The sequence below is a fragment of the Anser cygnoides genome, chromosome 2 (genome assembly GCF_040182565.1).
Source record: "Anser cygnoides isolate HZ-2024a breed goose chromosome 2, Taihu_goose_T2T_genome, whole genome shotgun sequence".
Classification (NCBI taxonomy): Eukaryota; Metazoa; Chordata; class Aves; order Anseriformes; family Anatidae; genus Anser; species Anser cygnoides.
This window is the reverse complement of record NC_089874.1, coordinates 47,816,994-47,830,099: the sequence shown is the minus strand read 5'-3', so window position 1 is coordinate 47,830,099 and position 13,106 is coordinate 47,816,994. Positions and strand designations below refer to the sequence as shown.

Sequence of the window (13,106 nt, the reverse complement as noted above, 5' to 3'; positions counted from 1 at the left end):
AATTCAAGCTTTCAATTTAGACTTTTAACTAGTATTTAAATTTAAAAAAAAAAAAAAAAAGGAGCGACTTTATTGATCAAAAAAGAAAGCTTCAAGCAACTAACTCTGTGCAGAGTGGCCTGTTGTGTAATAAAATGTAGTAAAAATGGAAATGCAAAAGTTACCATTAGAATCTGAGAAAAATACCACATATGCACACACAAAAGAAATCTATACAGTTTTATTGTGAAAAAGAAATCTGTGGGAATATAAAGGACAGGCAGTAGAGAAGTAAGAATTATAGTGGAATACAAGTCATCCAAGACAATTTTCTACTTATCCCGTAATAAATCCTGAGTGTTTCTGAGATATTCAAAGCCTAGCAACTAAAAAAGATATATTAATGACTAACTTGAAAGGCAGCTTATTTTGATGCTATTGTTACTAACTTCTATTGTGATTTTAAAATCTGTATACCAGCAGGAAATAGGAGCAGGCTCTGATGTAATTTACCTGTTTAGAAAAACAGAACACAATAATTACAGTTGCGTATGACTAAACATTAGTTCACCATTTAAGTCATGGCAATATTCTCAGTGCTACAGTCACGCAGTTTTCGCTTTTACTCCCCCTGCTTTTCTGAGGTGCAGACACTTATTGTAATGAGTAGGTACAGAGGCTTCCAGGTAATTGTTTTTATTAATATTTCTGATTAATATTGCAAGGATAAACAAGTAAGGTAAGTTCTCTACTCACAGCACATGAGACATTATTTATGTTTTATGATTAAGTTAACTGAAGTCTAGCAGGCATAAAACTCTAACAGCTTCCTCTTGTCCTATGTGGTAACTTCATTCTATTGAGTTAAATATAACAACGTAAGTCTAAAACAGTTAAGTGATCATTAATATAAATGATGCAAGAAACTACAGCTGAAGTTGCTCTGTTACAGATTTATTTTCTTCTGTAATCCTAGTGATTTTAAACTTGCAGTTTTCTGGACATCCTTGGAAAATAGAAACTTCTGCACGTAAATTACAACCAACTTAAAGAGCTGAATGTTTGTTTCAGGAATTATGAACTCATGATTCTTCTCAAAGCATGGGTCACTACAGGTTTGACTACTGAAAGAAAAGAGCTAAGAAGAAAGATTTGCTAAGACTCTTACATATTGGAGAAGTCTACAGTTTATGGTACTCCATAAAAATAATAACATATAGAGAAAGAAAATCTGTGGATTTGTTAATTCTTCTCCCTATTGTCTTTATGAGTAGTATGTTTCATTGCTTTGCTACCCTCATTGCTTAGATGTGGCACATGCAAGAACACCCAACCTCACCTCTTTTTGGTGCAAACTGAATTTCTCCATGCCCTAAGTTTCAGAAGATAAAGTAGTTCAGTGTGCTTTTGTAGGATTTACTGACATAATTCCTCCCCTTTCTCTGAAAATTTTCTGAAAGACATTAAACCAACTTATTTCAGAGTCCTTTTGTTCTTTCTTAATGGTGTTGTTGCCTCAGTTTCTAAACCTCTCTTTCAATAAAGAAGGTGCAAAACCAGGCAGAACAGTCGAGCTAAGTTATCTTCTGGTGTATTTCCTCTTCTCTGGGCATCTTGGATGGGAAGAATTATGCGAGCACCTATGACCAAACAATTCAACCTCAGCTTGCATTGAAGTCAGTCTTTAGTATCTCCTTTCTCTTTTGTTAATTATAGATATCAAGACAACAGAACGGATGAGGTACATGAGAAAGTTGATGGAGAGACAGGGAAATCACGTGTAGGCAGATTTGGTGATCTCATTCTAAACAACATAGTCATCTAAAACAGCTGATCTGTCACACTCCATCCCCTACTTGGCTTTTTGTTTCCCCTGTTTACAGCTTTGACTGAAGAGATGATTATATATCTCACTATAGGAATGAAACCTAGCTAGATGGATAAACAGAAAGTACCAATTCAATTTTAGTATCAATTTGACATAAGTACCAAGAAGACAGAGAAAATAACCTAAAAACAGATAAGAGACAATGGGGAAAAAAATACGAACGCAGAAAGAAGACAAATTCTACAAATCTCAGAGTCTGGCATCTGCAGTTTGTTTGTTTGTTTGGTTGGTTGGTTGTGTTTTTCTTTTTGTTTGTTTTGTTTTTTGTTTGGTTGGTTGGTTGGTTTTTTAGAAACACAGTACAATACGGGTAACCAGTACAGTCATAGCATGGAATATAAAATGTTTAACTTAGGTCTGTTGATTCTACTCCAAACTATCCTCAGTCTTTATGGTTTTATTCCTTTGCTTTCCAGCAGAGGCTCTCCTTTCAAGGTCAAAGGGCCTTCCAGGTCATTAGAGAACCTCCTAGCAGTGGATACTGCCACCTGCTGCAAGAAGCGCCTTATTACCCAATTCCTTGACAGCACAAACGTCATTTTTTGTTTCTCATCGAGAGAGCTTTGTCCCTTTTCATGTGGACTACCAATAGCTCTGCAGAGGTAAGTCTGCAGTACTCACTGGATTTTTTTTTTTCCTTCTTAAAATACTCTGAGAATTTGTAGGGCTTAGGTTCTCAAGAGATTGCTCTTTGTGAGGTCACTGGGATGAGAGCCCTATGGTGTCTAGCATGCATCCCCATAGGTGTAAACGGAGTAAACCCACACAGGAAATTTCTCATAATCCCAACCCTGACATGAACCATGCTTGGGTCAGCATTACATGCAAGAAGTGTCAGGTCAGGATACACAAGTTAAAACAAGGGAGACTAGAAGAAAACTACTCAGAAACTGCATCATTCCTGGAGCACTGTCCTCCAGAGTTGTGGTCTTACAGAGGCCAACACCTTGCAAACAGCTCAAAGCAGCTGTGCTACCTTGAAATGCTTCCTCTGAGAAAAGAGAAGCAGTTGCTGTGAAGAAGCAGTATGTCCAGCAGAACAACACCACTCCCAATCTGGCCTTGGGGAAGTGCTGTGCTGCTTGGCAGTTTTCAAAATGCACGTTTTGGTCATCGGTTTGTGTCACCCACCCAACCTGAACACCTTCTGCGGGCCTCCACTGCATCGCCTCCCAGCAGCTGGTGCTCGGCCCACAGCCAGAAAGAGGAACTCTAAATTCCTTCTCCTTCTTATGAAGAAAAAATGAAAAAAAAAAAAGTCATGGCTCAGGCAAATTCTTGCATTTCCCATAACAGAATTAAAACTTTACTTGTCACAACCTTTTGGGGCAGTTGAGGAAAAATAAATTAGGTAAGAGCAGGGAAACAAAAAGCGATAAGAGAAACAAGGAAATTGTCTGCAGAAAGCAGGAAGAATGAAGAAGTTACCACCATAATTCACGGAACTACCTATTCCTCATGCTAGTTTTCAGCTCTGTCCCATTTCCCACCCCCTTCCACATGCTACACCCCTCCTTGACACACAGTTCTCTAAAGTTTAAAACAGAGAAGCTTAACAACTCTTTGGAAATGGTTGGTCAATAAAAATTATTTATAAAAAAATATTATTAAAAATTATCATCAAAAAATATTATTTTTTAAAAAAAAGCATACAATACCTGAAAAGAGTCAGTTCCAGGGCTGGCTCCCTACTAGTTAGGTAAAAGGAAGATGCTCTGCAGATCAGAGCTACAGCATGGAGGCTAAAGTCCAGCCACATGTAACACAAGAAATTGAAGTTCATCAACTTGAGGTTATCTCGTGCGAGCTACTAGTGAATCTTGACTGCCCCTTTGCCTCATGAGGTGCATACACACACAGAGAACATGAACTGAAAGACAAAATGGAGCCTGTGCCCCTCAAAATCAAAGGGCTGGTAAGCACTTGTAAATTTTGTATCTGTGTATGTAAAATGACAAATCTCCATAGAATGCGTACCTTCAGACAAAAAAGCATTACATTTTCTACTCTTTAAGTAAGAAGTGCCCCATTTATGGTTCTCAGTGTACCGCCCCAGTTTTAAAAGGGTGAAGGAATATGCAACTCCATAACGTTAAATGTCATCCCATTCCACCAGGCTGAGAAACTTCTGGAAACTCCTTCAGAGAAATGTCACCTAATCTGGCTTGACAACCAACCAAGAGGCTGTAATGACATTAGGATTCTCCTTTGTCATCAGGCCACAGGCCTAGAGCCTAATCATATTCCAGGGACAGAGGCAAGGAAAATGGCCTCTCTCTAAAGGCTTTCCAGCAGATAGCTCCTGGCTGTACGAAGCAGCCTGGCAGCATCCTTTTTAGGATGCTTTCTGTTAATTTAGACATTCAGGGAATGCAGTGAACTACTCATTACTGTTGTGAACAGATCCACATAAAAATGAAAAGCAGAAGGGCAGACAAGCTTCAACCTTGCAATTAAGCTGCTTGCTGTCTACTAAGGAAGGAAATACAGCCTGTAGTCGTCCAGTATTTGAGCTCTCAAGGGACACAGGAAAACAGGCATTAAATACTGTCTGGGGTCCAAATCACAAGTGTGTCCTAGACATTATTTAACAATTACTCTGTACATATACCTGTAACAGGTCAAAAACCCAAACTCACCATACTGATATTCAATTTCAGTTCTAGGATGACCACAATGTGGCTAATGCAAGTCCTAAAATAGGAACGTACATTAAAATTTACATATCATATTCGTAAAGTGTGTGATTGTATCTGGGGCGAAGAAAATAACTACTTAGGAAAAAAAAAATTCTCCTAACTCATTGACTTGCCCAAAGCAAAAGATGGCTTCAGCATCCTAAATACCACAAGTCCTATTGCTGATTGCAATGCCAAACTGCAGGAAAAAAAGATCTTCAACGAGAAAACCATCTTGTTCTTTTAAAACCCAGCCTCCTCAAACAGCCACAGCAGCTTCTGTAACTTGCCTGGCATGACAGGATTTTGGAATTGCAAGTCCTGCCACACCTTTAATCAGAGTTGGTTACGCAGTGGTTCTTCTGCCTCTCCACATGGGAAATCCTGTCAACATTCAGTCTTCGATAGGAAAATAAAACACCCTGCACCAACCTCAGGCATCCCCATTCCAGGCTGCCCTAGCTGTGCTTCAGCTGACCTGCAGCTCAGCACCACCGCAGCCCTTTCCCTAATGCTCACAGAGATCCCACTGGGCTTCTCACATTGCGTAGGCAGGCCACAAGCCATGGACAGGCAGGCAGCTGCATGGGCACACAGTCACAGGACAGGAATGCTGGATGACAAGTCCAAGCCCATGAAAAAGGCTAAGACAACAAACCTGGGATTCTCATTACATTCCCTATACAACGCTATTTTTTACTTCAGTTATCTGACATTTCATATTTCAGTTCATACAAACACATATGTACAAGGGCAAGGATAGGAGACACTTGGCTTTTCCTCCCCCCACTCCTTCCCTCTGAATAAATCCAGCTTTATTACTGGGGAAAAAGATAAAAGCCTCCCTTCTCAGATTTAAAAGATTTGTGTAAGCTACACAACACACCACAATTCTCCGTCGCTACAAAGGAGAACTGGTATGAAGGACCAGATCACTCAGTCTCATCCACAGGAACACTGTTGCACAGCAAAAATCATTGCATTGACCAGGCTACCAAGTGAAGGGGAATAAAAAAATGCTGCTCCTTCAGTTCTGTCATGCCAGGCCCTGGCCAAACCCGTGTGCAGTGTGGGCAGGCCATGGGACTGTCCTCCCAGATAAGACCCGGGGCTCAGCCCTTGCCTGCATGTTTGGGTGCATAAAATATTAACATTTCCAGCCCGTTAGCCTCCCTGGTAGGGCATTCTGCTTAAATTAGGCAATGGAAAGCATCTTGAAGAGGTAAGGTAAGAGAAAACTTGGCTTAGCAAAACACAACGGATAAAGATGGAGACAAAACAGGGAATGCCAAAGCTAACAAAGCTAAAACCTCTGGGAACTGCAGCTCTATTGTGAGGAATGTCATTGTTTATTAAGTTAAAGTCTCTTTGCTGTGGTTTCATCCTACACACACATTCCTGCTGGGTATATCAGGGGGAAACAGATCTCTGCGATGAGAGGCCATTAAAATATTAGGTCCCTACTGTACATCAATGCCATCAATTTAAACAAGTTTTGCTTCAGTATGGAAATGCTTCTCCCCATAGATAAATGCAGCCATATTAATGCATTTATTTCTACATCACATAGGAAAAAAAAAAAAAAAAAGGAAACTCCACCACTGCGGCCATTCTTCTAGAGCAAGAACAAAACCTATTCATGTATCAAATGCATACTGGCAACACGCTGTTCAGCAGCAGTAAGAACAAACACATCCATTAACCACTAGGACCTTCTAGCTGCCAAGACAGACTGTGAATGTCTTGAAAAGGCAAAGGAGCCCATTGATAACTCACTGAGTACAGAAAGCCCTGAAAAACAATTGTCCTGCTTTTGCTTGTTGTTCAGCCCAGCTACAAAGTGTGCCAGCCTCTGAATAAGAGCTGTAAAAGCTTGAGAATCACACACACAAAAAGGATTAATTCTGATGTAGCTTGATTTTTTACAAATGTTGACTTTACCAGGAAAAAGTGCTGGTTTGGGATGGATACTTACATGTGCATTGAGGGTGTGCATGGCTGCACTATCATTTGTATGCCATGGAGGCAAAATAATGGAATAAATGTATTTTCACATATTTGAATGCACCAATAATCAAACATAGCTTTTTAGCCTGCTAGTACTGTTTACGTGCAACACAATAAATGCAATGTGGGGGAGAACACACGGGGGACCAACACACATACAGACACACACACAACCCCCAGGAAATCCACGAGGCACTTGCCCTTCAGAGCTCATTCTCCAAAGAACAAACCCAGAACATCAATGAGTACTTAAACCTTCTGCTCTTCCATACCCTAAGTAAATGACACATTTAGGAAGGACAAGCATGCCTCCCACAAACAAGGGAAATGTAGAAACAAAGTAAAAAACATCACACTGGACTTCAGTAATTCCTGCAGTTGCTTTCATGGTCACTTTAGAATTAATAGCTTACACCAAAACCCATATATTCCTCCTCTTAGTATGATGCAAGTCAGCAAGAGGGCTGGATAAGCTGCAAAACAGTAGCAGCAGAAGCCTGCTTGGTGGGAAAAAAAAAAAAAAAAAAAAGGTAGTCACTGAAAAAGGTAATTGCTGAAAGAAAAAAAGCATGCCTGGGATACAGGTTAAGAGGCACAGTATGAACCTGCCACAGGAAAGCAATCAGGAAGAACACTAAGTTACTGGCAAGGGGCAAAAGCTGGAAAGCAACTGGTATGAAGCAGAAGTTTAAAAAAAAAAAAAAAGAGCAGGAAAAGCTGTATGAAGTGGAATGGGATGCCACCAAAAGCCAGTCAGAAAATTCAAGCAGAGGCAACAATACATCAGGCACGGAGAATTATTTATTTATTTATTTATTTAAGTATGCTAGATAGAATTAAAGTCATTAAAGCCATTGTTCTTGTTGTGCTCAGGGAGCAATCTCACACTAATATTGCTAGCATATCTGGCTTGCTTTAGAAAAAGAATGAGTGTTCATAATTTAGCAATAGCTGCTTTTAACAATTGGTAGGAAAGAAGAGGGAGAAGAGACCGACATTATATCAGGCTTACGGAATGAGACTGGTGACAGCAATAGCAAAGTAAATGGAGCGAGGTAAGAGGCCACATTCCCAAACTTTAAAGGACAAACTGAGAGAGATCTGAGGGAGATGGGAGAGGAAAAGTCCGGTGTGTAAATATGACATAGTATCAAAATCATGAAGGTAAGGGGAATGGACGGAGTCAAACACTAAATGGACACTCCAAGAACTAGACAGGGATGTGCTCTCTGTATCCCTGGTACAGAAGCTCTGCACGATGGGGATACACATGCTAAGAACAGACTACTGATTACAGCTGCACATATGTTCTCCACACTTAGCATCTGCTATTGCTGCTGTAAGAGCCAGTCTGACCCAGGTGGGCATTTGTTTTTGTAGCTGGAGTTACAGATGGACAGCTGCAATGCACAGCATCTTGCACCTCTCTCTTATACCTACAAAACTGAGAAAAACATGGAAGAGATACCCCAAAACAGCAACTGAAAAAGAACGAAGTGCTAGAGCAAGTTTATGCAGTAGAGGGAAGAACCACTAAAAGGGAAAGTTAACCACAACACCACTCAGAGAAGTTCAAATGGAGGGAAGCAACTCAAAGCTGTTACTGCTTTATTAATACTTCTGTAACCACGAAGGCTTAGAGGACAACCACGTGTCATGTAAATGCTACCAAACACAGCCAGAGCACCCCGTCGGACAGCCTCAGAATATGGAGCACACAGCAGTGGTGGTATCTCACACATCCAACACAGGCCGGTCACAGATGAGAGACCTTCCTACCTCCCACGTAACAAGATTAAAGTGTTCTAGCAAGAGTTCTAGCATGCCCTCTAGGTTAAAACAGCCTACATTACCCAAATCCTTAAGGAACTAGTTTTGGGTAGTCAGGCTTTGCCAAACTCCAGACAGAAGGAAGAGAAATTCAGCCTTTCAAACAAAACCTAGCTCCTTTGGAGTGGGACTAGGGGAAGTGGCTTGGAAATTTTGCAGGCCCTAGGGATGCACTTTAAAATGAAATGGTTACAGAAAAAAACACAGTCAAAATTGCATCAGTTACCAAAACTGGCAATTGTTGCCATGAAGAGTGGTAACATCTGAAGGAAGGAACAGCTCTGTTTCATATGAGACCATCATTAAAGCCTGAACAAGGGAGAGGATGAAAATCCAGTGAAAAAATGTATGTTGCAAGGAGATTGTGTTGGTTTCTCTGGATGCTGTGGCTGGCAGTCACTGCAGTGAGGTGGAACGTACATGACCTGCAAGGTCAAACAATACCAGCATTTCTGAGAGACACCACCCTGTTGAGAGAAGAAGGGATTTCATGGTTTGACCCATCCCATGATGTAGTTCTGAGTTGTTTTTTTTTAATCAACTTGTGAGAGAATATAGCCTACTGAGAAGCATTAAATACAAGACACAGAAAAAGCTATCATCACAAAGAATTTCCCAAGAACACTCAGGGAATTGCCCAGACCACAACAGCCAGAAAACACACTTCTACATGCATTTGGAAAGAGTAATTAGTATAACGAACAAATGAATTATGCAAACTAATGAAGAAGCTAGGCAATTTAAATCACAGTCCATTCATTCGCTCCTTTCTCAGGGAAGGATGAAGGAAACCTACATGGCATATTAAACAGCTAGCTCTTGAATTACAAAGTACACTGTGCCAAAATCGTTGCAAATGGAGAGTCTTCAGACATGAGAAAGCACACAAAGTGAACATACTGAAGATGGCTAATAATACTGTGTTATGTATGTATTAAGAGGGGAAAAAAATGCTGTAAATCCACTGTGATGGATGTCTGGATGCCAGAAGAGTAACTCCATACTCCAACAATATTTCAGACTTCCATCTCCATTGTACTTTCCAATCCAGGAGGACAGCCTTTGTCTGACAGCAGCTGACAAAGAAAAGGCAATCAGATTAAGAGGCTTTTATAATTCACAGAATTGGAACAGACACTTAATAGTGATACTCTCCTTCATCATGCCAAGATTACAGCACTTCCTTCTTTACAAAAAAAAGTGTGGGAGGTGTTAGATAGGGGAGGAAGTCCCATTCCCCTAGCTGTTGTTTCCACCAACACCTGCCTGGAAGTCTCTATGTCTGCACTGCGATCACAGGAAAAGACACAGACACCTTCAGAAGCACTTTGATTCCCCTTCTAGAAAAAGGGACACTAGATGGTGCTACATCTGTACTTGCATCTTTATGCTCTCAGATGCATGACAGCAGGGCGAAAAAAGTTCAAAGGAAATACAACTGGGACAAGATAGGTGCTTCATACACGTAGTAGCAGATTGCCATTTCCATGCCATACAGTGCTGTCCCACTGTCTACCAGCCTCAATATCTGAGCCCACTTCTGCCCACTTACCTGTAAACGCCCCACAAGCGATAGCAGTAGAAGCCCCTTAATTTAGCCTACATTGAACTTCTCACTTAAATTGTGATAACAAAAACAATAAAATGAATAATTAATTTATTTATATATTAAAATATAGTATATATATTTATCGCACATAGCAGATACTGAATTCATTTTACAGGTTTAATACTATTACTGCTTAGAAACTAAGTGATCCACAATTAACTTTTTGGGGGGATAACGCCTATTAAGACATTTGCAAAACTTTTTTTTTTTTTTTGGGAAATAAATCAATTGTCCTATTTCATTTGCCCCTCTATGCTTAAGCTAGCACACATTCAGAACTGTGTACTTGTATAGAAATAACACTTCATTTACGGCGACTACATGCTTTGGATTTTTTTACTATCATTAAATTTGGTGGGAAAGAAGTAGCCTTTTCAGGGTGCTGCCCCCAACCAGTGTCGACATTGGCTTAAGCACTTTAACTCTCTTACCCTTACCCTTTTGTTGGTTTTGGATTTTTTTTTTTGTCACCCTGGCCTGCTCTCATACAGCTCATTCCCTTGGCTATGGCAATGCAACTGCTTCTAGGCCCCACAGTAAAAGAGATCAAGAGTGACCCAGCTAAAAAGTAACCCTTGTGTCCTGTCTTCCACAAAAGCAAGGGAGGAATTCTACCCAGACTGGTTGTCTACAAAGTATCTGAAGTTGCAGTCCCACAGAAATCTGCACATGCACGCCTAGCACAACCAGAAAGCCTGAGGCACCTACAGCTCCGAGGGCCCCAGCAGGGAAGGCCGCACCACTGACAGGGCACACTGAGCCTCCTGTCTACTGCCAACAAACAGAATAGATGTGAAGAAAGCAACAAGAATTTAAAATTCTTTGAGCACCAATGGCGTCCTTGAAAATTCAAAAGTAAAACATGCGTATCATGCAGTTTGTTCCTAGGCTTAAGTTATGTCACAGTCAACTCCAATTTCGCTGCCATTCACCGGTCACGTTTCAGAAAGCATCACCACAAGGCACTGTGACGCAGTTCCCCAGGATTTTCTTGCTGTTATTTGCAAGAACTTTTGCAGATGATTTTTACAAAAGGATCTAGGTGTTAACCTTAGACTAAAAGAAAATAGATTACCCCGATTGTTGTATTTGAAGGTGTCTGCTCTAGGCTGAGTCAATGCTCAGCGTCAGAAGGAAAATTACAGTATGGGCAGACTTGATAGGAGCAATTTCTTTCCCATTGGAGATTTTAAGTGTAAATAGCACTGATCTGTCAGTCAGACCTACACAGTGTTCACATTAAAGCCTCTGACAATCCTTCTTCCTCTGCTTGTTTCAAGTGTATAGACTGGATACCAGCATGCACTACTAACCAAGGAGAGATTTTACAGAGAAAGTAAGAGACCAATTTCCAACTCTCAGTCTTCATCCTTTGACACCTTTACAAACTACAGCAAAAAGCTGAAATTCAGGGGGAAAAAAATATCAAACAAAAACAAAAACAAAAAAACCCAACCACCTATTCCTACTGCAAGTCCTACCATCTTTCCTCCAGGTCACAACCGGTTCAAATTTACTGCTGCAGAACAGCTAATCCATAAAAGTATTACAGGATCAATCAGTAAGCCACACTTGGCTGACAACTTAAAAAGAAGAGATTCAGAAAGTGCATCATGCGTGAACTAGTGTAAGGTAGGGTGACGTGCTGACCTCAATTAAAAAAAAAAAAGTACTTAAAAAAGGTAAGAAAAATTAAGACTGAATTGGAGGGACAGGACACAGCTAACAATGCTTGCAAGAAAGATACTTCTACAAGGAGCCTGGAAAACAGTGTACGTTTTTCTAGTCTACCTACCAAGCAAATGCCTAGAGGGCAGCAAAACAGATAAATAAATAAAAAGGACGAATAACCAGGGATGGGGAGTTAGTTTTGGATAACAAACCATTTATTTTATCTAGAAGCATACCCGACTGAAAGTAATGTCAGTGTAAAACTTGCTGCTTCTCTTCTCAGTGCAAAAAGCCTTGAATTTTCCCAATGGCTGCAAACTCCCCAAACCCTGTCTAACTTGGCTTCCAACTGCGCACTAAAGCAGCTGTGTTTGGTAAGCAGCTCCTGACTTCAGTGGCATTGGATTGCTTTTTTCCTCCCCCAACAGCAAGCTGTATGTGTGCTACCAAAAAAAAAAAAAAAGACAAACTACAATGGTGTTTTAAAGAGAATGAAAATGAAAGAGGTTATAATGGCAGGGGTAAAAGACTCAAGAGGGTAGGCTAACTGCAAAAAGCAATCTTCCCTAGGAACGAAGCAGAAGGTTTCTTGAGCACAAGCAGTTATTACAGCCAAATTACTAGTTTGTCATTTTAACTTCTGGACTACTCTGTCATGAATTTCACCTGCAATACCTAAATAGGCACTGCAAGCCTCTTTTTCTATTAACAGCAGTGCTTTCTGCACTGTTCTGTACATTCTTATCGTTAGATCCATCACTTCAAGCAGTAATTGCCATTTCCTCACACTTTCCCCTCTCCGTGGCATGTGTATGGATGCCTTCACTTCTTCCGCATACCAAGATGAAAGGTATAGACATATGCAGAGCATCACTCCCCTTTACCTTTTGTTCCAGAATATCAACCCTTAACAACTACACAGCACTCAGGCTGAGCCTAACATAAGGCATACTACAAATATGTGTTGATGGTCACCATTAGCTAGTTCTCCAACCTACAGACAATTCTAGAAACGGATGAAAGTAACTTGGGAAAAAGCTATCTGGCAGCCAACTAGATGAGCCCTGCCCTTTTTTCTTTTTTTTTCCCCTCAGTCCTCTCATTTCTCCCCCCTGAAATTTAGCTGACTCCTCAAACTTTCCCAAAAGACCTTGGAATTGACAAGGTCACTTTAAGCTAAAGAAGCTCAATCCAGCCAAAAAACATGCATTTGGAATGGAAACTGCCTGTCACTTATTTCATGGCCATATCCATGACTGAACTGAGTTACAGTGATTATTCAAACACTAAAGAATTGGGTCAACTGACCACATAACTAAGAACTGAATTCTGTTTAAAATACCGTATTTAAACACACTTTCCATCTATTTGTATGAATCATATGACAAAAAAGTACTTCATCTTTCAGACAAGCATACAAAAGAAGCTGTTCTTTATACATAAA

General features: G+C 40.4%; 1 protein-coding gene across 2 annotated transcripts in view; it reads right to left on the bottom strand.

Annotated features, from left to right (window-relative positions):
* TRAK1 (trafficking kinesin protein 1) overlaps positions 1-13,106 on the bottom strand; it is a 106,678-nt gene that overhangs the window by 71,376 nt on the left and 22,196 nt on the right. The gene's annotated exons all lie outside the window — the stretch shown is intronic.